Here is a 25,677-nt window from a genome sequence, read left to right as displayed (position 1 = left end):
TTGTGTTTTCATTGTCATTTGTTTCTAGGTATTTTTTGATTTCTTCAGTGATCTCTTGGTTATTAAGTAGTGTATTGTTTAGCCTCCATATGTTTGTATTTTTTACAGGTTTTTTCCTGTAATTGATATCTAGTCTCATAACATTGTGGTCAGAAAAGATACTTGATATGATTTCAATTTTCTTAAATTTATCAAGGCTTGATTTGTGACCCAAGATATGATCTATCCTGGAGAATGTTCCATGAGCACTTGAGAAGAAAGTGTATTCTTTTGTTTTTGGATGGAATGTCCTACAAATATCAATTAAGTCCATCTTGTTTAATGTATCATTTAAAGCTTGTGTTTCCTTATTTATTTTCATTTTGGATGCTCTGTCCATTGGTGAAAGTGGGATGTTAAAAACCCCTACTATGATTGTGTTACCATCTATTTCCCCTTTTATGGCTGTTAGCATTTGCCTTTTGTATTAAGTTGCTCATATGTTGGCTGCATAAATATTTACAATTGTTATATCTTCTTCTTGGATTGATCCTTTGATCATTATGTAGTGTCTTTCTTTGTCTCTTGTAATAGTCTTTGTTTTAAAGTCTATTTTGTCTGATATGAGAATTGCTACTCCAGCTTTCTTTGGATTTCCATTTGCATGGAATATCTTTTTCCATCCCCTCACTTTCAGTCTGTATGTGTCCTTAGGTATGAAGTGGGTCTCTTGTAGACAGCATATATACGGGTCTTGTTTTTGTATCTATTCAGCCAGTCTATGTTTTTTGGTTGGAGCATTTAATCCATTTACATTTAAGGTAATTATCAATATGTATATTCCTATTACCATTTTCTTAATTGTTTTGGGTTTGTTATTGTAGGTTTTTTCCTTCTCTTGTGTTTCCTTCTAGAGAAGTTCCTTTAGCATTTGTTGTAAAGCTGGTTTGGTGGTGCTGTATTCTCTTAGCCTTTGCTTGTCTGTGAAGGTTTTAAATTCTCCGTCAAATGTGAATGAGATCCTTGCTGGGTAGAGTAATCTTGGTTGTAGGTTTTTCCCCTTCATCACTTTAAATATGTCATGCCACTCCCTTCTGGCTTGCAGAGTTTCTGCTGAAAGATCAGCTGTTAACCTTATGGGGATTCCCTTTTATGTTATTTGTTGCTTTCCCTTGCTGCTTTTAATATTTTTTTTGTACTTAATTTTTGATAGTTTGATTAATATGTGTCTTGGAGTGTTTCTCCTTGGATTTATCCTGTATGGGACTCTCTGTGCTTCCTGGACTTGAATAACTATTTCCTTTCCCATATTAGGGAAGTTTTCAACTATAATCTCTTCAAATATTTTCTCAGTCCCTTTCTTTTTCTCTTCTTCTTCTGGAACCCCTATAATTCAAATGTTGGTGCGTTTAATGTTGTCCCAGAGGTCTCTGAGACTGTCCTCAGTTCTTTTCATTCTTCTTCTTTATTCTGCTCTGCAGTAGTTATTTCCACTATTTTATCTTCCAGGTCACTTATCCATTCTTTTGTCTCAGTTATCGTGCTATTGATTCTTTCTAGATAATTTAAAATTTCATTTATTGTGTTGTTCATCATTGTTTGTTTGCTCTTTAGTTCTTCTAGTTCCTTGTTTAACATTTCTTGTATTTTCTCCATTCTATTTCCAAGATTTTGGATCACCTTTACTATCATTACTCTGAATTCTTTTTCAGGTAGATTGCCTATTTCCTCTTCATTTGTTTGGTCTGGTGGGTTTTTACCTTGCTCCTTCATCTGCTGTGTGTTTCTCTGTCTTCTCATTTTGCTTAACTTACTGTGTATGGGGTCTCCTTTTCACAGGCTGCAGGTTCATAGTTCCTGTTGTTTTTGGTGTCTGCCCCCAGTGGCTAAGGTTGGTTCAGTGGGTTGTGTAGGAAGGGACAAGTGCCTGTGTTCTGGTGGATGAGGCTGGATTTTGTCCTTCTGGTGGGCAGGTCCACATCCGGTGGTGTGTTTTGGGGTGTCTGTGGTCTTATTATGATTTTAGGCAGCCTCTCTGCTAATGGGTGGGGTTGTGTTCCTGTATTGCTAGTTGTTTGGCATAGGGTGTCCAGCACTGTAGCTTGCGGTCGTTGAGTGGAGCTGGGTCTTAGCATTGAGATGGAGATCTCTGGGAGAACTTTTGCCGTTTGATATTACATGGAGCTGGGAGGTCTCTGGTGGACCAATGTCCTGAACTTGGCTCTCCCACCTCAGAGGCACAGGCCTGACACCCGGCCAGAGCACCAAGACCCTGTCATCCACAGGTCTCTAAAATCAGCAACAAGACAAGGATGCCCACTCTAGCACTTCTATTTAACATAGTATTGGAAGTCCTCACAGAATTTATTGGATACAGTGAAAGCAGTGCTCAGAGGGAAATTTGTGGTTGTAAACACCTTGGATGAGCTCAACCGTAGACGGGTCACAGCTGAGGAAAGATTCAGTGAGCTTGAATACACGTCAGAATTTCCCAAACTGTAGAGGATGGATGGTAACAACTTTTCTCCCATTTTCAAAGAAAAACTCTTGATCCTTCCTTTCCTTCCAGGAACCATCCCATTTCTCTTCTCCCCTTCATAAAAAGCCACTTGAAAGTATTACTTGTACTCATTGTCTCGAATTCTCTATTGCATTCACTTCAGTCAGGCTTATGCCTCTATCACACTATGAACGTCTCTGAACAAGGTCACCAGTGACTTCTGTGTTGCAAAATCCAATGATCGGTCCTCAGTCCTCATCTTACTTGACCTATCAACACACCTTGCACAGTTCATTGCCTCTTCCTCCTGGAAATACTCTCTAGCAAGACACCACACTCTCTGGGTTTTCCTCCTTCCTCACTGGCTGTTCTTTCTCAGCCTACTGGTTCTTCAATTTGTACTTCTTTACTTTGGAGTACTCCAGGGCACTCCTTCACTTCTTCCTCTATACTAACTCCTTTATCAATCTCGTCTAATGTTATGATGTTAAATAACTTTTTTAAAAACATTCAACATTTTTAAAAATTGAAATATAGTTGGTTTACAATATTGTGTTAGTTTCAGGTAACATGTTAGTTTCATGTCCAACAGGCACATGAAAAGATGCTCAACATTGCTAATAGTTAGTCTGAAGCAAATCAAAACCACAATGAGATAACACCTTACATTGGTCAGAATGGCCATCATCAAAATGTCTACAGCTAATAAATGCTGAAGAGGATGTGGGGAAAAGGGAACCCTCCTACACACTGTTGGTGGGAATGTATATTGGTGAAGCCACTATGGAAAACAGTATGGAGGTTCCTTAAAAAACTTAAAATAGAGCTATTTTATGGTCCAACAATCCCACTCCTGGACATATATCCAGAAAAGAAGAAAACTCTAATTCAAAAAGATACATGCACCCCGATGATCATAGCAGCACTATTTACAATTGCCAAGATATGGAAACAACCTAAGTGTCCACTGACAAATGAACGGATAAAGAAGATGTGGTACTGTATGGCACTCAAACATGTAAAGACAGGGAAATATGTTCAGTATAGCACATAACTACTTTTTTATTTTAGTTTATTTTTAATTTTTGATTTTTTAATTTTGGTGTATAGTTTTTAATTTTTTAATTTTTAATTTTGGTGTATAGTTGATTTACAATGTTGTATTAGTTTAAGGTGTGGAGCAAAGTGAATCAGTTATACATACACATATTTCCACTCTTTTTTAGATTCTTTTCCTATATAGGCCATTACAGAATATTGAGTAGAGTTTCCAGTGCTATACAGTAGGTCCTTATTAGTTATCTATTTTATATATAGTAGGGTGTATATGTCAATCCCAATCTCCCAGTTTATCCCTTATCCCACCCTAGTAACCATAAGTTTGTTTTCTACATCTGTGACTCTATTTCTGCACATAACTAAATTTTGGTTAAGGTAAAGACATTTTCAACATTACATTATGTAGGATGTGGAGTTTCAGCTCCAGGGATAGGTGCAGGGTCTTCAGTTCTAGTCTCCCCCGTGAGTTCTGCTGTGAAGTGCAGGTAGACGCTCCTTCAGTCCTCAGGCCCAACCACATCTGGTTGCTGTCTGGGCCAGGAGCAATGGTCAGGATCACATCTACCTCCTGGTGGTTCTTATAACCATAGAACAACCATCTTCTTTCCTTTCCTAATAAGGATGCTTTTCTTTTAAACATTTAAAACTCTAACAGAAGAGATTTCTAATTAAAAATAGCAGACTAAACATCTCTGTTTATTTGATTCCCTCCCACATCCTCGCTAAAATTAAAGTGAAGGACTAAAACATGGATAAACCTACAGCCACAAGAGAATGAAAGGAGGTCCATCAGCTGATAAGGGATTTTGACAAAATTCTAGAAGACAAGAAGCAAAAGAAGGAGTGACAAGTAAAGTAGCAGAATAAAGGAAACTGCAGATTAGAATACTGGCAGAGAGAAAAAATACAGAAAAGAAATTTTTAGCCCTACAGAATGCCAGAGAAGTTCAGTTCTCTAAGGAATCAAGTAGAGTAGAACAGCAGAGGGCAAGTAGGGTTGAAAACAAGGAGGCTAATTAAAATCTATATAAAATAGAAACAATCCCCCCATTCTCCCCTTCCTCCAGTTCCCCTGTGGTCAAACCAGACATCCATCCTTTAGGGAGGAGAATAGAGTTTCTTTCCCTACAGAAATGAGTAGCCCAGAGAATAGAACTGCACATTATGGCATTAGAGGATCCCCAGCATAATGGCCAGCTCCTGTACAATCACCCCAAAGCAAATCCCACCCCCAACTCAACACACACACAAGGCTCCTGATATCCTTTTTGTGCCACACTCTTAAATAGGAGCAGTCAGTCAAGAATCACTATAAATTTGAGGAAGCCTTCCAAAATAAATAAAATCAAGATTTTAAAAAATGACTCAACTGAGTTCCCATGGGATACTGATAGTTTCTTACGTCCACAACTCTTCACACAACCACCAAAACCCATACAAACTAACAAGGAGAGCAACTCAAATCACATATAATCTATATCTATACCATAACTACAAGACAGAGATTCCACAAACTTTAATTTACATGTAAGAGGCAAATTAAACATATGATATCAGCAAAGCTGGCTCCAGAGCTCACTCCAGAGCTCTAACTGGAAAGTCAGGTGAAGACTGCAGGGAAGAAGGATGGGTTCAGGGGAATCCTAGCAGTGGAAGAACATGAATAAAATTCACCACTTCAAAAAGAGAGGGTCTCGTCTTGAGTAGAGGAATGCTAAGAATCCTTCTTCAGCTCCAGCCCTGGATGCAGCAGCCATCGTGATGTTGATGCCCAAGAAGGACCTGCTTGTCATTTATGTACTCCTTTTAATGGAGGGGGTGATGGTGGCCCAAAAGGATGTCCACATGCCTAAACACCCTGAGCTGGCAGACAAGAATGTTCCCAGTCTTCACGTCATGAAGGCCATACTGTCTTACATCACCAGGCTACAGGAAGGAAGAGTTTGCCTGGAGACATTTCTACTGGTACCTTACCAGCAAGGGTATCCAGTATTTCTGTGATTGACTCCATCTGCCCCCTGAGACGGGCCTGCCATCCTGCACTGCAGCCGTCCTGAGACTGGCCACAGCCCAAAGTTCTGGAGGGAGAACAACCTGCAAGACTCACACAGGGGGAAGCTGACAGAAAAGCCTACAGACCAAGCATTGTGCTTTCTGGTGCCAAAAGGAGAGCTAAGGCCAGGTTGGGTCAGCAACTGAATTCCAATTTAAAGGTGTGTTTGGCTGTGGATGTGGTCTGCCACCTCAGTAAATCTGGAAGAGATTGTTTAGTGTTGACTCAACCTGTAGGAAGGAAGGAAGGAAGGAAGGGAGTGAGGGCAGGAGAGAGACTGAGATTAGGTCTGCCACCTGGCAGGCCAGAGCACTGGCCACTGAGGAATATAGGAGAGGCTCAAAAATGCACAGAACCAAAAACAACAGTCTTGGAAAGCCTCCACTCCTAGGGAGAGGAAGGCTGCTTAGAAGGGGGAAGCATTACTTGGAGACTGGGAAATGGTGGAAAGTAGAAGTCCTACAGAAACAAAAGAAAATTGCAGAATCAGAAGACACACTAATCTCTCCCTCAGAAAAGCACAATCTATTAAAGAAATTTCACTACACTTATCAATAAAAGAAGGCATTCCTGAACTAAGAATCTTAGTAAACCACCCAAGTCCTTTACCTCTCCCCACAAAGAAAACCTGTTATTAGCAGGCCGGGAAAATTCAACACACTTTTAAATAAACAAATGACAGGCAGCATCTATACCAAGCCACTATGAGAAGAAAACAATAAGTGAGAGTCTGATATGTTCAGCTGATGAATTTATTCCCCTCCAAAACAATGAAGAAATGGATGAAAATCATGACACAATATCCAACACAAATTAAATATTATTAAATAGACATTTGAAGATATAAAACACCAAAATTCAAATGTTCTGGATAGAAATGGACAAAAACCAAGATGTGAAAGGAGTTAATCAAACTCAGGAAAGAGATAGAAGAAAAAGTCAAATAGAAATATATACAGAGGAGCAAGAAGAACTACAATACTGCAGCCTGTGGAACTAAAACCACATTCACAGGAAGATAGACGAGATGAAAAGGCAGAGGGCTATGTACCAGATGAAGGAACAAGATAAAACCCCAGAAAAACAACTAAATGAAGTGGAGATAGGCAACCTTCCAGAAAAAGAATTCAGAATAATGATAGTGAAGATGATACAGGACCTCGGAAAAAGAATGGAGGCAAAGATCAAGAGGTTGCAAGAAATGTTTAACAAAGACCTAGAAGAATTAAAGAACAAACAAACAGAGATGAACAATACAATAACTGAAATGAAAAATACACTAGAAGGAATAAATAGCTGAATAACTGAGGCAGAAGAATGGATAATGACCTGGAAGACAGAATGGTGGAATTCACTGCTGCAGAACAGAATAAAGAAAAGAGAATGAAAAGAAATAAAGACAGGGCTTCCCTGGTGGTGCAGTGGTTGAGAGTCCGCCTGCCACTGCAGGGGACACGGGTTCATGCCCCGGTCCGGGAAGATCCCACGTGCCGTCGAGTGGCTGGGCCCATGAGCCATGGCCGCTGAGCCTGCGCATCTGGAGCCTGTGCTCCACAACGGGAAATGCCACAACAGTGAGAGGCCCGCGTATCACAAAAAAAAAAAAAAAAAAAAGAAAGAAAGACTAAGACATCTCTGGGACAACATTAAACACAACAACATTCACATTATAGGGGTCCCAGAAGGAGAAGAGAGACAGAAAGGACCCGAGAAAATATTTGAAGACATTATAGTCAAAAACTTCCCTAGCATTGGAAAGGAAACAGCCACCCAAGTCCAGGAAGTGCAGAGAGTCCCATACAGGATAAACCCAAGGAGAAAACACCGAGACAAATTTGCCAAAATTAAAGACAAAGAAAAATTATCGAAAGCGGCAAGGGAAAAACGACAAATAACATACAAGGGAACTCCCATAAGGTTAACAGCTGATTTCTCAGCAGAAACTCTACAAGCCAGAAGGGAGTGGCATGATATACTTAAAGTGATGAAAGGGAAGAACCTACAAACAAGATTACTCCACCCAGCAAGGATCTCATTCAGATTCGATGGAGAAATCAAAAGCTTTACAGACAAGCAAAAGCTAAGAGAATTCAGCACCACCAAACCAGCTCTACAACAAATGCTAAAGGAACTTCTCTACGTGGGAAACACAAGAGAACAAAAGGACCTACAAAAACAAACCTAAAACAATTAAAATGATAATAGCAGCATACATATCGATAATTACCTTAAATGTGAATGGATTAAATGCTCCAATCAAGAGACACAGGCTCGCTGAATGGATACAAAAACAAGACCCATATATATACTATCTACAAGAGACCCACTTCAGACCTAGGGACACATACAGACTGAAAGTGAGGGGATGGAAAAAAATATTCCATGCAAATGGAAATCCAAAGAAAGCTGGAGTAGCAATTCTCATATCAGATAAAATAGACTTTAAAATAAAGAATGTTACAAGAGACAAGGAAGGACACTACACAATGATGAAGGGATCAATCCAAGAAGAAGATATAACAATTATAATTATATATGCACCCAAAATAGGAGAACCTCAATACCTAAGGCAACTGCTAACAGCTATAAAAAAGGAAATCAAGAGTAACACAATAACAGTGGGGGACTTTAACACCTAACTGACACCAATGGACAGCTCATCCAAACAGAAAATTAGTAAGGAAACACAAGCTTCAAATGACACAATAGACCAGACAGATTTAATTGATATCTATAGGACATTCCATCCAAAAAGAGCAGATTACACTTTCTTCTCAGTGCGCATGGAACATTCTCCAGGAAAGATCACACCTTGGGTCACAAATCAAGCCTCAAAATATTTAAGAATATTGAAATCATATCAAGCATCTTTTCTGACCATAACGCTGTGAGATTAGAAATCAATTAAAGGGGAAAAAATGTAAAAAGTACAAACACATGGAGGCGAAAAACTGCATTACTAAATAACCAAGAGATCACTGAAGAAATCAAAGAGGAAATCAAAAAATACCTAGAGACAAATGACAATGAAAACACGATGATCCAAAACCTATGGGATGCAGCAAAAACAGTTCTAAGGGGAAGTTTGTAGCAATACAATCCTACCTCAAGAAACAACAAACATCTCAAATAAACAATCTAATCTTACACCTAGAGGAACTAGAGAAAGAAGAACAAACAAAACCCAAAGTTAGTAGAAGGAAAGAAATCATAAAGATCAGAGCAGAAATAAATGAAATAGAAACAAAGAAAACAATAGCAAAGATCAATAAAACTAAAAGCTGGTTCTTTGAGAAGATAAACAAAATTGATAAACCATTAGTCAGACTCATCAAGAAAAAGAGGGAGAGGACTCAAATCAATAAAATTAGAAATGAAAAAGGAGAAGTTACAACAGACACCGCAGAAATACAAAGCATCCTAAGAGACTACTACAAGCAGCTCTATGCCAATAAAATGGACAACCTGGAAGAAATGGACAAATTCTTAGAAAGGTATAGCCTCCCAAGACTGAACCAGGAAGAAATAGATAATATGAACAGACCAATCACAAGTAATGAAATTGAAACTGTGATTAAAAATCTTCCAACAAACTAAAGTCCAGGACCAGATGGATTCACAGGCAACTTCTGTCAAACATTTAGAGAAGAGCTAACACCCGTCCTTCTCAAATTCTTCCAAAAAATGGCAGAGGAAGGAACACTCCCAAACTCATTCTATGAGGCCACCATCACCCTGATACCAAAACCAGATAAAGATACTACAAAAAAAGAAAATTACAGACCAACATCACTGATGAATACAGATGCAAAAATCCTCAACAAAATACTAGCAAACAGAATCCAACAGCACATTAAAAGGATCATACACCATGATCAAGTGGAATTTACCCCAGGAATGCAAGGATTCTTCAATATGCACAAATCAATCAATGTGATACATCATATTAACAAATTGAAGAATAAAAACCATATGATCATCTCAACAGATGCAGAAAAAGCTTTTGACAAAATTCAACACCTATTTATGATAAAAACTCTCCAGAAAGTGGGCATAGAGGGAAACTACCTCAACATAATAAAGGCCATATGTGACAAACCCACAGAAAACATCATTCTCAAGGGTGAAAAACTGAATGCATTTTCTCTAAGATCAGGAACAAGACAAGGATGTCCATTCTCACCACTATTATGCAACAGAGTTTTGGAAGTCCTAGCCACGGCAATCAGAGAAGAAAAAGAAATACGAGGAATACAAATTGGAAAAGAAGAAGTAAAATTATCACTGTTTGCAGATGACATGACACTATATATAGAAAATCCTAAAGATGCTACCAGAAAACTACTGGTAGTAGTTTTCTACTACCAGTAGAAAACTACCAAATCAATGAATTTGGTAAAGTTGCAGGATACAAAATTAATGCACAGAAATCTCCTGCATTCCTATACACTAATGATGAAAAATCTGAACAAGAAATTAAGGAAACACTCCCATTTACCACTGCAACAAAAAGAATAAAATACCTAGGAATAAACCTACCTTGGGAGACAAAAGACCTGTATGCAGAAAACTATAAGACACTGATGAAAGAAATCAAAGATGACACAAACAGATGGAGAGATATACCATGTTCTTGGATTGGAAGAATCAATATTGTGAAAATGACTCTACTGCCCAAAGCAATCTACAGATTCAATGCAATCTCTATCAAATTACCAATGGCATTTTTTAAAGAACTAGAACAAAAAATCTTAAAATTTATTTGGAGACACAAAAGACCCCAAATAGCCAAAGCAGTCTTGAGGGAGAAAACGGAGCTGGAGGAATCAGACTCCCTGACTTCAGATTATACTACAAAGACACAGTAATCAAGACAATATGGTACTGGCACAAAAACAGAAATATAGATCAATCGAACAGGATAGAAAGCCGAGAGATAAACCCACACACCTATGGTCAACTAATCTATAACAAAGGAGGCAAGAATATACAATGGAGAAAAGACTGTCTCTTCAATAAGTGGTGCTGGGAAAACTGGACAGATACATGTAAAAGAATGAAATTAGAACACTCCCTAACACCATACACAAAAATAAACTCAAAATGGATTCAAGACCTAAATGTAAGACTGGACACTATAAAACTCTTAGAGGAAAACATAGGAAGAACACTCTTTCACATAAATCACAGCAAGATCTTTTTTGATCCACCTCCTAGAGTAATGGAAATAAAAACAAAAATAAAGAAATGGAACCTAATGAAACTTAAAAGCTTTTGCACAGCAAAGGAAAGTATAAACAAGATGAAAAGACAGCCCTCAGAATGGAAGAAAATATTTGCAAACAAATCAACGGACAAAGGGTTAATCTCCAAAATATATAAACAGCTCATGCAGCTCAATATTAAAAAAGGAAACAACCCAATCAAAAAATGGGCAGAGGGCTTCCCTGGTGGCGCAGTGGTTGGGAGTCCGCCTGCCCATGCAGGGGACGTGGGTTCGTGCCCTGGTCTGGGAAGATCCCACATGCCGCGGAGCGGCTGGGCCCGTGAGCCATGGCCGCTGAGCCTGCGCGTCCGGAGCCTGTGCTCCGCAACGGGAGAGGCCACAACAGTGAGAGGCCCACGTACCGCAAAAAAAAAAAAAAAAAAAAAAAATGGGCAGAAGACCTAAGTAGACATTTCTCCAAAGAAGACATACAGATGGCCAAGAGGCACATGAAAAGCTGCTCAACATCACTAATTATTAGAGAAATGCAAATCAAAACTACAATGAGGTATCACCTCATACCAGTTAGAATGGGCATCATCAGAAAATCTACAAACAACAAATGCTGGAGAGGGTGTGGAGAAAAGGGAACCCTCTTGCACTGTTTGTGGGAATGTAAATTGATACAGCCACTATGGAGAACAGTATGGAGTTTCCTTAAAAAACTAAAAATAGAATTATCATGTGACCCAGCAATCCCATTACTGGGCATATACCCAGAGAAAACCATAATTCAAAAAGACACATGCACCCCAATGTTCACAGCAGCACTATTTACAATTGCCAGGACATGGAAGCAATCTAAATGCCCATTGACAGACGAATGGATAAATAAGATGTGGTACATATATACAATGGAATATTACTCAGCCATAAAAAAGAACGAAATTGGGCCATTAGTAGTGACGTGGATGGATCTAGAGACTGTCATACCAAGTGAAGTAAGTCAGAAAGAGAAAAACAAATATCGTATATTAACGCATATATGTGGAACCTAGAAAAATGGTACAGATGAACCAGTTTGCAGGGCAGAAATTGAGACACAGATGTAGAGAACAAACGTATGGACACCAAGGGCAGAAAATGGTGGGGGTGGGGGTGGTGGTATGATAAATTGGGAGATTGGGATTGACATGTATACACTGATGTGTATAAAATGGATAACTAATGAGAACCCACTGTAAAAAAAATTTTTTTTAAAGAAAAAGAAATATATACAAATATCAACTCAATATGTTATACACCTGAAGGTAATATAATGTTATAAGTCAATTATATCTCAATAAAATCTTTAAATTTTTTTTAATTAAAAGATTTCAGAAGTAAAGATTAAATCACAAAATGCCCAAAGTAGATGAAAATTCAACCGAAAATATAAGAGATATAGCCAAGAGAAAAATAAATAAATAAGGAGGTAAAATGATCAAAGAAAAGATGATAGCTATAGAGAATAGGCAAAAAAGATATATATACACATAATTGGAGTTGCTGAAAAAGCAAAACAGAACAATGGAATGAAACTAATATTTAAAACTATAATCCAATAGTGATTGTAGTAATGATTATACAACTATATATGACTTGTCAAAACTCATCAAATTACACACTTCAAATTGGTGAATTTTATTTTATATAAGTTATACCACCATAAAGTAGATTATAAATTAAATAAATATGAAGTGTTTAACCCCAAAGAAATACAATCCCAGACAACTTTCTGAAAGTAAAAATGGCCTAAGTCTACATGTTGAATGCACCTGTGTACATAGGAAAATTGACCAGAATAGTCAACTCTGAGATATATCAGAGTAAAACAATTTTAAAGGTAAAGAAAAAAATCCTCTTGGCAAATTTTCCAAATCAAATACAAAGTAAAGAAAATCAAGTTGTCATCCTATTGGATAATCATTAGTGCAAAACTAAAAAAATAGTGAAAGAAAGTATAACTGACAATTTGACCAAAAAAAAGGAAATTATAGAAAATATTTTATTAATCTAAAAGAACCAAAAAGGAAGAAAAAAGGGAACATAAAACAGATGGGTTCATCAAATTTACCAGTGCTGAAAGAAGAAATTAAAAGTTCAAGAAGTGTGGTGTTTTCTTAAAAACTGTATTTGGCATTTAAAATTTTCCAACAGTTCTGATTATGACAGAGTAACTAGCACTGGACTAGCCCTCCTGCCATAAATAATTACAAAACTAGACAAAATGTATAAAGAAAGTTTTTTTAGATATTGGGACAACAGGTAGTACAGAACCGTGATCCCTAAGAGAAGAAACGCCCATATGAGTTCCACCATAACCTGGCTTTTTCCTGGAGACAGTTTCTAGACCACAGTACAAAGAGGTAGAGCCCAAGCAGAGAACAGTGGGCTCATTGAGCTGAAGAGGCAGGAATTAGATTTTAGGGCTGTTGAAACAGCTGAAATTTGTGAGGCAGCGTACTGAAAAGGAGAGAGCTGTAAGAGAAGGAGATTCAGAAATCTGCATAGGGGGTCCCCTCAAGTGGTTGACTGAATACTCAGCTGAGCATAGAGAGATGAGAGTCTGCAAAGCCTGGCAAAGAACAGCTATTGAGAAGTTGGGAGCCGCACAGAGATTCCAGCGGTCTCACAAGACTGGGAGACATAGCAGTTCCAACCAGTCAGAGTGGCTGAACAATGGTGCAGTTCAATTGAGGCCTCAGAAAGGCCACATCGTAGGAGTAGAGCTAGTCTAGCCCTTAAGTAAGGAATACTCTAAACCAGTCCTAACAAGGCTTAAAACAAGCCTTGAAGAAAAAAATCAAATTGATTCACCAGTAAATCGATTGCCTACTAAAATGAACCTCAACAAACTTTAAAGCCACATAATTCCCACAGCGTAGAATGTACAATGTACACATGACAATCGAAAATCAATGGACAGGTGAAGTAGTAGTAAAATGTGATTCAAAATCAAGGAAAAAAAGTTAAGAGAAACAAACTCAACATGATAGGAGATGTTGGAATTAACAGACACAGACTTTTAAAAAGCCATTATAAAAATGTTTAAGGGGGCTTCCCTGGTGGCACAGTGGTTGAGAATCTGCCTGCCAATGCAGGGGACACAGGTTCGAGCCCTGGTCTGGGAAGATCCCACATGCCACGGAGCAACTAGGCCCATGAGCCACAACTACTGAGCCTGCGCGTCTGGAGCCTGCGTGTCTGGAGCCTGTGCTCCGCAACAAGAGAGGCCGCGACAATGAGAGGCCTGCGCACCACGATGAAGAGTGGCCCCCACTCGCTGCAACTAGAGAAAGCCCTCACACAGAAATGAAGACTCAACACAACCGAAAGTAAATAAATACATAAATAAAATACAACAAAACTTGTAAAAAAATGTTTAAGGATTTAAAGGGAAAAACCGAACATAGTGAGTGAACAATTGGGGAAATTCAGTAGGTAAAGGGAAACTATTAAAAAGCATCAAATGGAAATTCTAGAATTGAAGAATACAATATCAGAAATAAAAAATTTGCCAAATGTGTTGAGGGCAGATTAGACACTGCAGGAAAAAAAAGATCAGTGAACTTGAAGGCAAGTCAATAGACCTATCCAAAGTGAATCACAGGAGAAAAAAAAATGCAAAAATTGACCAGAGCCTTAGTGACCTGTAGGACAATATTAGGTAGTCTAACACATGTAATTGAAGTCCCAGGAGAGGTGAGATATTATAGCATACAAAAATATATTTGAAAAAATAATGGCTGAAACATTTCAAACATCTCAGATATTATGAGAAAATATCACCCCACAGATCCAAGAAGCTCAAATGCTAAAAACCAAAGATAAACAGAAAAATCTTAAAGGCAGAGAAAAATGAAAAAAAAATTAAACAATGATAAAACATTGACTTAGAAATAACGCAAACCAGAAGACAATGGAACGACATCTTTAAAATACTGAAGGGGAAAAAACTGCTAACCTATCACTACAATTCATGCAGTGAAAATATCCTCCAACAGTAAAGGCAATCAATAAAAGGAACCAGAACTCCTTGGAGAAATAACTGATTCCAGGACTAGGACATGGAAAGTACAATATGAACCTGGGACATCTTATAGAGCCAGGAAGTACTGATCAATGTGGAGGGAATGGTTAAGTTTGAAAATCATCATTTTGCAATCATCATAGTAAAAAAATTGGCTCAGGAAAATAGGTGCTAAATCTATAGGGAAGTTGATAAGGAGCAGGATATTTACAAGGTCTTAAAATTTCTCCGCAAAGATGGCTTATTAATTGCAAGGAAAAAACAAGTTGATAAAGCAGACAACACCTTGACTGGGTAATCCAAATCAACATCACCGGCGATGGGCAAGTGAGCATGTGTGCCTTTAAATGTGATGTCCTGAAAAGAACACAACGTCACATGTATATTATTACTGCCCAGGATGTGTAAGCTAAATCTAATCACAATGAAACAAGGAGATGCAGTCTTAAGTGCATAAAATTACCTAGGGAGTGTACTTGCCAAAAATGTTTAACCTGTTTAACATAATCAGAAAAACGCAGAGTGCAGAACATTCCATAAGATGGCTAGCCCAAGCTCTTCAAAAAGTCAGTACCATGAAAGCTACCCAAAAAATTTGTAAGGGAGGACTGTGCTAAGTTAAAAGAGAATAAAGAAACATAATAACTAATTGTAATATGTGACTCTTGACCCAATCCTGGATCTAAAAAAAAAAATGCTATTAAAGTAAGTTTGGGCACAAATGGTAGAATTTAAATATGAACTGGATATCAGAAGATATTATTCAATTAGTGATAGACGTTTGGAGTGTGGTAATGATCTTGAGGTATGTCGGAAAATGTCCTTATTCTTAAAAGAAATATATGCTGAAGTATTTAGGACTAAAATGTCATGATGTCTACAATTATTTTCAAATGATTCAGAAAAACAAAAAACTAGAAATAGGGAGAAAGCAAATGTGGCAAAATGTTAATGTTTGATGGTTAGGGAAAGGATATATGAGCATTCAGTGCACTATTCTTTCAACTTATATGTAAGTTGAACATTTTTTAAATAAAAAGTTGAAAGAAAAATAAAACAGGAAAAATGACCTTGGAGAAAACAAGGCTAACTCAGGGAACAAGAGAAAATATACATACAGGGACTTCCCTGGTGGCACAGTGGTTAAGAATCCATCTGCCAGTTCAGGCGACACGGGTTAGATCCCTGGTCCAGGAAGATCCCACGTGCCGCGGAGCAACTAGGCCCGTGCGCCACAACTAATAAGCCTACATGCTGCAACTACTGAAGCTCACGGCCCTAGAGTCCATGTTCCGTAACAAGAGAAGCCACCGAAATGAGAAGCCCATGCAGCGCAATGAAGAGTAGCCCCTACTTGCAACAAGTAGAGAAAGGCTGCGTGCAACAACGAAGACCAAACACAGCCAAAAAAAAAGGAAAAAAAAAAAAAATACACACACACACACACACACACACAGTATCCTCAGGGAAACTTGAGACGCTATTACAAGCGTAAAAAAGAACAGGCTACTCTCAAACCAGAAAATTCCGTAAACAAGACAACACTCTTAGAAATTAAAAATTTGATCATTAAAAAAAATTCCAATAGAAGGACCAGTAGATCAGAAAATAGATGTAAAAAACAACAAAATAGGAAGTGTGGGAGAAAAGATAAGAGCTATAGAGGATCAGTCCAGGATTCCAACATCTGACTAATAAAAGCTCTAGAAACTAGAAATAGAAACATTGGGTGGGGGTAGTATTTTCAAAAAATAAAACAAGTAAATTTCCTAGAGCTGAAGAACATTTGACTTCTATCCAAGATCCCAGAGCAATGAATGAAAAATAACTCCACTGAGGCATACTTACATCATTTTTGTGGAAGTTCAAGATGCTGGGGATACAGAGATGGTTAAAAGATTCCAAAGATATAAACAAACACACTGACATGTCACCTACGAAGAACCAAATGTCAAGCAAGGTTCTGAACATTTTGACCAGATAGCTTGATGCTCACAGCCACTGACAGAGTGCACCTCATACCAAGAGGTCTCCCTGGGGAAGGCCCCTATACTTTGTCCAACACCACTGTTACTGGCATATCTTTCTTTTTCATAAGAAAGTGAATCACTAGAGAGCAGGAATACCAACTTATTCATCTTTATATCCCTGTCTCTTCTTTATTTCTAAAGTCCTGCAAAATATATACAAAGTTCTTTTGAATAAGCTACAGTCAGTCTCTGTCTCTCTGTCCTTATCTCATCGTTTCCTTCCCTCCCATTTTCTGTCCCCTTCTTTCTCTGATCCCTTGTTCATCCTGGAAACACTGATCAAGACCTAGTGTGCTGGGTCAGGGGCTATCAAGTGAACAAAGACCATTAGTGGTTTCCAGGAGCTCATAGCTGTGAGGAGACAGACCCCATGCAGCACATGGGCCTCCTGGGAGCCTGGACGTCTTCCTCTCCAAATTACAGCACAGAATCCAGATGTACCTACACAACAGTTTAACGTTTCCTATTCTTAAACTTGAGTTAAACACAGATTGAATTTTCTATTTTTCTAATTTAAACATTTAGCTAAGTTTTAACTTATGGAATTTTGTGAAAGGTCAGGGGCTCCTTAGGGAAGAAAATGTTCCTCCTTCACATCATCCAGGGAGAATCCATCCGTTCCTTCCATCTTTGGAGCCCCTCCCCCTGTGAGTTGCTCCTTGAAACAGGAGGCCACAGGATGCAGACGAGGCCTCATCAGCAGAACTGGGCCTGATGATGACAGTGTGAGTGGCCCAGGGACTCTGAGTGCCTTGGAAGCGGGACTGGGGAGAGCGAGGCTCTTCGCAAACAGTTCCCAGAGGAGCATCTCCCCCTAGTGGCCACAATTGGGAGCTGCAGTGCTCTCAGCCAAAGGAATGCCAACACAGTGTAGGGCTTTCCACACACATCCTCCACCCCATCCCACCCCACCCCTACCCCGCAGACGCTGGACCCCCTTTTCAGAGTCTGGCCTGTGTAAAAGACACAGGCCACCTGGATCTCCGTTTATACAATCTCCCTGGCTCCTGGGTGGAACTTACAGGTGTGCTGGACTTTCTTTGTCTGTGCCAGACAGAGCCCCTGCCCGCCCAGGCCTGTTCTGTGAGGGCAGCTGCTTGCCGTCGCACCCCTCTGGGCATCAGAACCTTGATAACGAAGCTTAGCTTCAGCACTCTTCCCTTGCACAAGTTCCTTCTAAGGCCGGGGGAGAGGCCTTAGCAAAAGGTTCATATGGACACATATTTAGGCAAAATCTACAAAAGTAAGATATTTTTGGTATTATTTTTCCAAAAGAGGGTCCCACAGACTTTTTAAGCTTTCAACCACACAAAGTCTATACATATCTGACCCTAATGGTTGCATAGGGGCCACTTGGTGTAGAGCTCTCTGAATAGTTCTTCCACTCAAATGTCCAGTCCCCAATCCCACTTCACCCCCTGGAGGCCGCAGAGGACTTTGACAGGGCAGTCTGTGCAGGGGTCGAGAACATGGGTTGACAGGTCAGACAGAGGTAGGTCTACCTCCCACTTCTGTCCCCAGGCATGCTACTTGATTGTGCCTCTCTTTCTTCATCTGAAAAACAGGGATAATAATTGTACAACCTCTTTGGGCTGCTGTGAGTACAGAATCAGAGAATGCACAGAAAGACTTCTGTTTGATGCCTGACCAGTAGGAGGCTCCAGGAATAGTGGTTACGGGAAGGTCCATAAATAGATACCTACGCTGGGAATAAATATATATACCCCCAACTTCAATTCAACTCTCTATGTTAAATTGGACCGAGTAAAACTGCCAGTATTTCACTGTGTTTTGACCTACAAAAATGGCAGTTTCACGTGATTTCCCCTAATAGAACATATGATGACAATAATTACATAGGGTGGCCGGGGTGTGGCTATTGGTAGGGACCCCCAGTCCCTCACGGTGTATCTGTGCTTTGCCTGGAGAGGCTGAAAGAGGCAGTTTGATTCCTTGCTCTCTTCTCCCTCCAGGAGCCCCGCTCTGTAGCCATAAAGACCTCTGATATAAAATAAGTCCTGAGATGTAATGTACAGCATGGTGACTATAGTTAATAACACTGTCTTGCATATTTGAAAGTTGCTAAGAGAGTAGATCTTCAAAGTTCTCATCACAAGAAAACAATTTTTGTAACTGTGTGGTGATGGATGTTAACCAAACTTATTCTGGTGATCATTTTGCAATATATACAGAAATTGAATCATTATGTTGTACACCTGAAACTAATATAATTTTACATATCAATTATACTGCAATAAAAAAACTTATCTAGAAAGTTCTCATCAGCCAGACCACAGAGGATCCCCCTGCCCCCAGCACTCTATGAAACGCTGTCTCCTGCTGTCGGTCCCTCCGTGGCACCAGCTGCTCTCTGGACCACAGCTCCTGTTTGGGAGGTGCTGGGACTCTCCTGGCCTCTTCCTATCCCAGTCCTTGGCACCTAATCCAGAATCTCTCTTTCCTCACCTGACCCTCAGGAGAGCAGGGGAAAGTCTGGTGGGGAGGGAGCCAGGCCCAGATGGAGTCCGCACTGCAGAGGCCCCACCTGGTGGCCAACCTCCTCTAGCCTAAAGCTGTCCCTGAGAATCACAATCTCACAAAAGTACCCTCTGGCTGTTCTTATTTAACTAGTTCCACCCCAAGTGGCCACTGTGCCATTGGAGTTCTCTGAGAAGCAGAGGCTGACCGAGCTGGGAGGAACCAAGGTCCACCAGGGTGAACGCAATGAAAGAAGGGGGAGGAAGAAGGACGGGGTGGACAGCCATGGCGACGCAGGCATGTCAGTTTCCACCAGCCCCACGGGAGCTCTGGAACAAAGATGTCCAAGGTTTCCTGTTCAGAGTCCCTCACTGGGCAGGAATAGCCAGGCCCTATGCCATGGTCACACTCACATTGGCTGGGCTCAGCTCAAAAACTGAAGCTGACCTTGAATGTGGACCCAGGCGCTGAGGCTGTAAGCTCACCTCAATCCTCGAAGCTTCTCGAAGGAGAGAAGCAGGCAGTGCAGCTCTGTGCCTGCCACAGTGCATGCCTTGTGCTGCGTGGACCTGCTTTTCCACACACATGTGACAGACTCTGGGGGCCTGTCTTCTTTCAGGAAACTCTACAAGAGGGAAGTTAGGGGGATGGAATAGAGACCCCATTCGCTGCAGGTGGTCTTGGGGCCACAGTTTGTACCCATCGCCTCCCTCCTCTACCATGCATTCTAAATTCCTCTTGCCCTCAGCTACCACCTCTGTGGTCTCAGTGGTTTACCTGTGGTATGACCCAAGCCCTAGTTCTTGAGGAGTCTGAGCTTCTGGAAACAAGGAAATGCACCATTCAGATCCTCCTTCAAGAAAAGACGTGCTGAACAGCTGGGAGGAGTGTGATTGCTGACCATCTCCAGCTGTTCATTTCATTGGCGTGTGCCCCAGCCCATAACTGAGCAGGGGGGCGGCACAGGGCCTAGCTTTGGACCAGTCTTTGCTCTGGAGCTGCCCCACTGGGCGGCAGTTTATCATATTTGCATTTCCATCTGACGGCCCCCCCTGCTCAATACTGCCCTCTTTCCTGTCACAGCTGTTACCCTCCAATGAAACCCCTGCACCTAACTCTGCATGCCTAACTCTGTCTCAACAACTGCTTCCTGGAGAGCCCAACCTGTAACACTTGGTACCAGGACTGGTCCAAGAAAGCATCCACCATGGAAGGGGCACCATGCAAACAAAATGACTCAGGCAGCTTTTATCGGTGCCACCCCATTGCCAGCATGATGGACACATGAACAAAGTAACAATGATGGCAGAGACAGAGGCTATGCAAGGGCCCAACAGCACGGATTCACACTTAACAAGGACAATCTAGCTGCTGCTGCTTCTGAATGTCCAGTTGGCCAGCAACACTGACCAGTGCTAAGCCCCGTGTGTGCTCTTCCATGAAGAGACCAACCAGCCACATGGTAGCACGTTGACTACCTCAGGTCCCTTCTATCCTCAAAGGTCAACAGTTCATTTTCACAGGGATAGACATCTAGTCTAGGTGTAGGTTTGCCTTTCATGCCCATAAGGTCTCAGCCAGCACTAGTGGTTATGGAATGCCTGATTCACAGATGCTGAATCCCGTACAACACGCATCTGTTCTAAAACTGTACCCAAGATTTATTTTCATCGTGTATGGTGAGACATGCAGACGTGAAAATGATTGTCATGAAGGAAGAAATGTATACTCACAGATTTCTAGAAACAGGGACTTTCCATGCCGTGCCACACAGGACCACCTAGGGAAGGACCAGTGTTGTTCAGGATGCAGAAGAGGGGCAGAGCGTAGCTTGAGCCTTTATCAGGGTTCTTGTGAGAAGGAATGGGCAAGGCAGGGCGGTACTCTGAGTCAGTTTAGGAATGGATAGTTTGAATGGCTTCCTTGGGCTCTGGGCTATAGAGTTGGACCCTAGTTAATAATTGGTACCTCGCCCTGGGGTGATTTGGAACAAGGTATGTGAAAGTTTGATAAAAGAGCTAGTTGGAGATGAGCTCTGGATTGGTCGGTTCGTATATCAAAAGCGCACTTGCAAGGAAGTTGTTTGCTATCTCTGGGAATTTGTGAGCCCTGGGAGGGGCAGTCTCTCCAACATCAAGGCCCCAAATGCCAGAGGATCAAGAATACAGGAAACGAGAAAATATAGTCAATACAACATCCAACGAGGGAATTCCCTTACAGCAAAGGAAGCAAGGCATAATCACAGGATTCACTGGTGATATCACCTGCCACACCACTCAGAGGCAGAAGTTCAGGGATTCGGTGTCTTCCAGGGTATCCAACCAATGTGTCATGGTCCCACAGACCTGCCTTGGGTCAGGATTCAACCATATTTGGAGCTATATTATACCACTCAGCCTCTCTGTCTATTAAATCCTGACCTTCAACTCCAGCTCTTTTTTCTTCACCCACTGTGTGAGATGAAGGATTCTTTGTAAGATGCCAAAGAAACCCTCAGGCTCTCACACTTGTTTTCAGTTGTTTGTTAATTGCCCTCAGCTTTTCATTATGTGTCTGTGGGTTATCGACCCAACTATTCATTCCCATCTATCCACGTATGTGTGTGCAGGCATGTGTGTACAATTACATACACACACATACCTTTTAAATGCCTGATCATCACACAGGCTAGTTCGTTATTCTCTACCTGCACATTTTCCCAAGTCACCACCAGTGAAATGTTTAACAGTGGGAATACCAGCCCGAGCTGGGGGCTGTCCTGGGATGTGGTCCTCATTGCCAGCTGGGTGATGGTGTGATCAGTCCCCAAACTCCATCTTACTGACTAATCTTTTGGACCACTCCTGAAAACAGATGCTGAGATGGAGTTAGGAGTCCAAAAGTTTTATTGGCGAGTAGGACTTGGGAAAAGAAAAAGGCAAAAGCTGGAGTGAGCAGGGAGAATTCTCCAGCTATGATGCAGGCCTGCTGAGGTCTCTGCCTGCCCACCAGGGAGCTCCGGAGCACATGTCACCCATTAGAGAATCCAGCGCTGGCGGGAAATGGCCGGGCCCTTATGACACCACCTTGGCGGGTTGCTAGCTGGAGGCCACCCTGAAAGGATGTGCCCTCAGCTGGAAAACAGGTTGACCCTGAAGGAGACTCTACAACTGAAGTTGTTAGCTCATCAAATGCTTGGCGGCCGGGCAGCGAGTCCTTTCTGGAAGAGGTATCTGAGAGGAGCATCTCCCAGCGCAGCAGAGATGATGACAAGACAGCCTGAGAACTGTTTTCGTGTGAGCCTGTGCAGAGTACAGTTAAAACACAGAGTTGCTTCTCTGGTTAATAAAGTGGTGTTGGGTAGAAGTTTACCACGAAGATAAGGTGGGAGGGGATACTGCAGAGAGAGGGAACCAAATGGTCAAAGACCAAGGCAATGCAAAGCATGGGCATGTTCTAGAAAAATACAGAGAATCCAGAGAAGCTGAAGCATAATGTTGGCAGGTGGGGGAATGCAGGCATGAGTGATCGAAGGGGACAGGTCACACAGGACCTTGTTTGCCTGGCCACAGAACTCCAGCCTACAGCCAGCAAAAGACCCCTGAAGAATGTGCATCAGGAAAATGACACGATCAGGTGTGAATATGCGTATTCTGGCAGCCGTATGGAAAAGAGAAACCAGGAGGTAGAGAGGACATGGGCCAGCAGAGAGCCGAGGCGGGGTGGTCAGAGGAAAAGGAAAGTCTACCTCTGCAGGAGGAGGAACTGGCTGGACGTGGTAAGGGACTGACTGTGGGGCTGGATGAAGGGAGACCAGGACGATGCCTTCGTTTCTGACTTGGGCATCCAGTTGGCTGTTCCCCTGCCCGCAAAAGAGACCGACCCACGTGCTTTTTCTTTCTCCCCCAATCTCCTCTTTCCCTTGACCTCTGGTCTCTTCTCCCCAGCCCAGGCCCCTCACACCACTGGACATCACTTATCCTCTTGTCTACCTGATGCACAGGTACAGGAGACAACACCAGCAGAGGCTACCAGGCATTTCCCAGTGGGCAGCTCACAGCCCCTGCCCAGGTCACCTCTCAGTCCCGAGCTCTGGGACTCTTTGTCCCATAGAGATGGGTGGTCCAATAGTTAAGCCCCCCCAACCCCCCACCCACCCCTGGCTGCCCAGACCTGCCGGTCTATTCTCCCCTTCTGCCCTGCCCCCCATCTCCCTGCTTCAGCCCCTGAGCCTACCCTTTCCTCTTGTATTTCCCACCCCAGGGCCCTCCACTTGCAATGTCTAAACCATCAAGACACGATTCAAATGCCGCCTCCTCCTTGATTCCCCCGTTTGCCCCGATATCTGCTGGCCTCGGTGTTGTCCTCTCCGCCCCTGTTGTGAGGCTCTACACACTTGTAGTTCTCCTTTGCTACATGTCAAGAACCCAAAGACAGTGTCTGTTCCAGGCAGGGCCTTGCTCAGAGCAGGGGTAGGGGAGTGTCCAGGGAAGAAGCAACAAGGCAGAGCCAATACCCGGTGGCCAGGACAGAGGGCAGGGGATGGTGCAGAAAGGCAGGCCGTGGCGTCTCAGGGCAGGAGGAACTGAGTGTCGGCGGCTCTGTCACCACCACCGTGCCTCGGCAGGGCAGCCCAGCCCGAGCCGTCAGGGCCTGCAGCTGCAGAATCAAGGCTCAGAAGCAGCGCCAGTGCAGGTGGCGCAGCGGAAAGCAACATGCAGAACCTCAGCCACAGCTCTTCCCTTATAGCCACTGAAAGACCTGGGGAAGGGCAAGCGCACAGGGGCTCGGGTAAGAGTGAAGAACTTGGCCATCGATGGTAGTGAGCCTGGGTTTGTATTCACTGGCTGCTGAAACCTGGGGTGTTCCACTTGGACTAATAATAACTGACAATAAGTATCATCTACTGTACTTCCAGGGCGCCAAGTACTTCATACGCATTCTTCTAACGGTGGGACAAAGGCTCAGGGCTGAGGAAAGGAGCAGAGTGGTGTGGGTTGTAGTGGTACCGCCCTGTCCTGGAGCCCTGCCATCAGGGAGGAGCCCGGCCAGCTCTCAGCTACCTGAAAATGACGCGGCCCCACGTGGGGCCTGTGCCCTCCCCCTGTGTGGGCAACAGAGGAGGGGCCAGCAGGGCCTGTTCTGACAGTCGAGAGGTGGGGAGAGTCCCTCACGTGCCCCAGGCCCCCACTCCCGAGCGGGCTGCTGGCCGAGGCATGGGCACGCTCTCGGGACACCTGGCTCTGGTGCTGCTCATCTATCACGGTGGGCTCTACTGTACAGTGATGGTGTCCCGGGCCCTCTCGCGGAGCCAAGAGCTCCTCTTCCCCCCACTCGCCACTACGGACAAGCAAGGCCAGAGGTGGTGGCAGTGGGTACGTGCAGAGGGAATGGTGAAGATGGGCACCGGCAAGACGCTGATCTTGGGACAGTTCTTCTTCCCACCTGGAACCAGCTGTTTTCCCCCGATAGACTGGGAGGATCCCCGGCGGCCTTTCCAGCATCACCATGCGTGGCAGCGTGCCACCATCTTTGGGTTCTTCCTGTCAGTGACCTGGTGGAGCTCACAAGCCAGGCGTGGCTGGCTCAGCAGAGCATGAAGCTGGAGCGGGCGGCCACAGCCTTGGCCCTGGTTGTGAAGCTGCTGGAAATGGTGGCCCACATCGAGCACAGGAACGCCCTGGAGACCCGAGTGCACACCTTGCTGACGCTGCCTGCCTTCCTGCTGGCCCTGGTGCTCATCGTCGAGGTCTGGGTCCCACTCTGGGTGCTCAAGGCCTGGCTATGCTGCTGTCTGGCTCCTGGCTGCTGCAGGTGACCTCGATACTGTATGCCCCACGTTCTGGGCAGCCCTAGTGGGCAGACAGCCCCGTGGACCTTGCCTTTCTCACTACTTTGTTCTTCTGGCAGCTGGGCTTAGGGGCTGCTGTGCTGGCCGCTGTCTATGGCCTCTGCAGCCTCTGGCACTGTCGCTACTCCTCCTGGGTGGGACTTCCAGGGGCCAGATACCAGCCGTGCCCCATAGGTGACAGAAACAGAGAGCTTGAGACGCTCAGGGCAGAGGCTGTGCTACAGGATGGAGACATCTAATCTAAAGACTGTCCTCTCTCCCCAGCTGTGCTTTGTCTTGTTCCCATAAATAGCTCTGTGAGGATGCCCGCTAGGTGAGTGACGCTGCAGTGTCCTGGGATCCACAGTGTAATTCCTATCTCAGGAGCCACGTTCCTTGTCCCCAGATAAACCTGCCAGCTATTACTGGGATGGTTTTTCTATGCTGTCAATCTATCAGCCTTCCTGTCTGTCTAGCTTATGCTGTGAGTA

General features: G+C 42.8%; 1 pseudogene; it reads left to right on the top strand.

Annotated features, from left to right (window-relative positions):
* The first annotated feature begins 5,299 nt into the window (after positions 1 to 5,299).
* Positions 5,300 to 5,789, top strand: LOC101321292 (small ribosomal subunit protein eS10-like; annotated as a pseudogene).
* Positions 5,790 to 25,677: the final 19,888 nt, after the last annotated feature.

Source organism: Tursiops truncatus, chromosome 4, assembly GCF_011762595.2.
Source record: "Tursiops truncatus isolate mTurTru1 chromosome 4, mTurTru1.mat.Y, whole genome shotgun sequence".
Taxonomy (NCBI): Eukaryota; Metazoa; Chordata; class Mammalia; order Artiodactyla; family Delphinidae; genus Tursiops; species Tursiops truncatus.
This window is presented reverse-complemented; position numbering and strand designations above follow the sequence as displayed.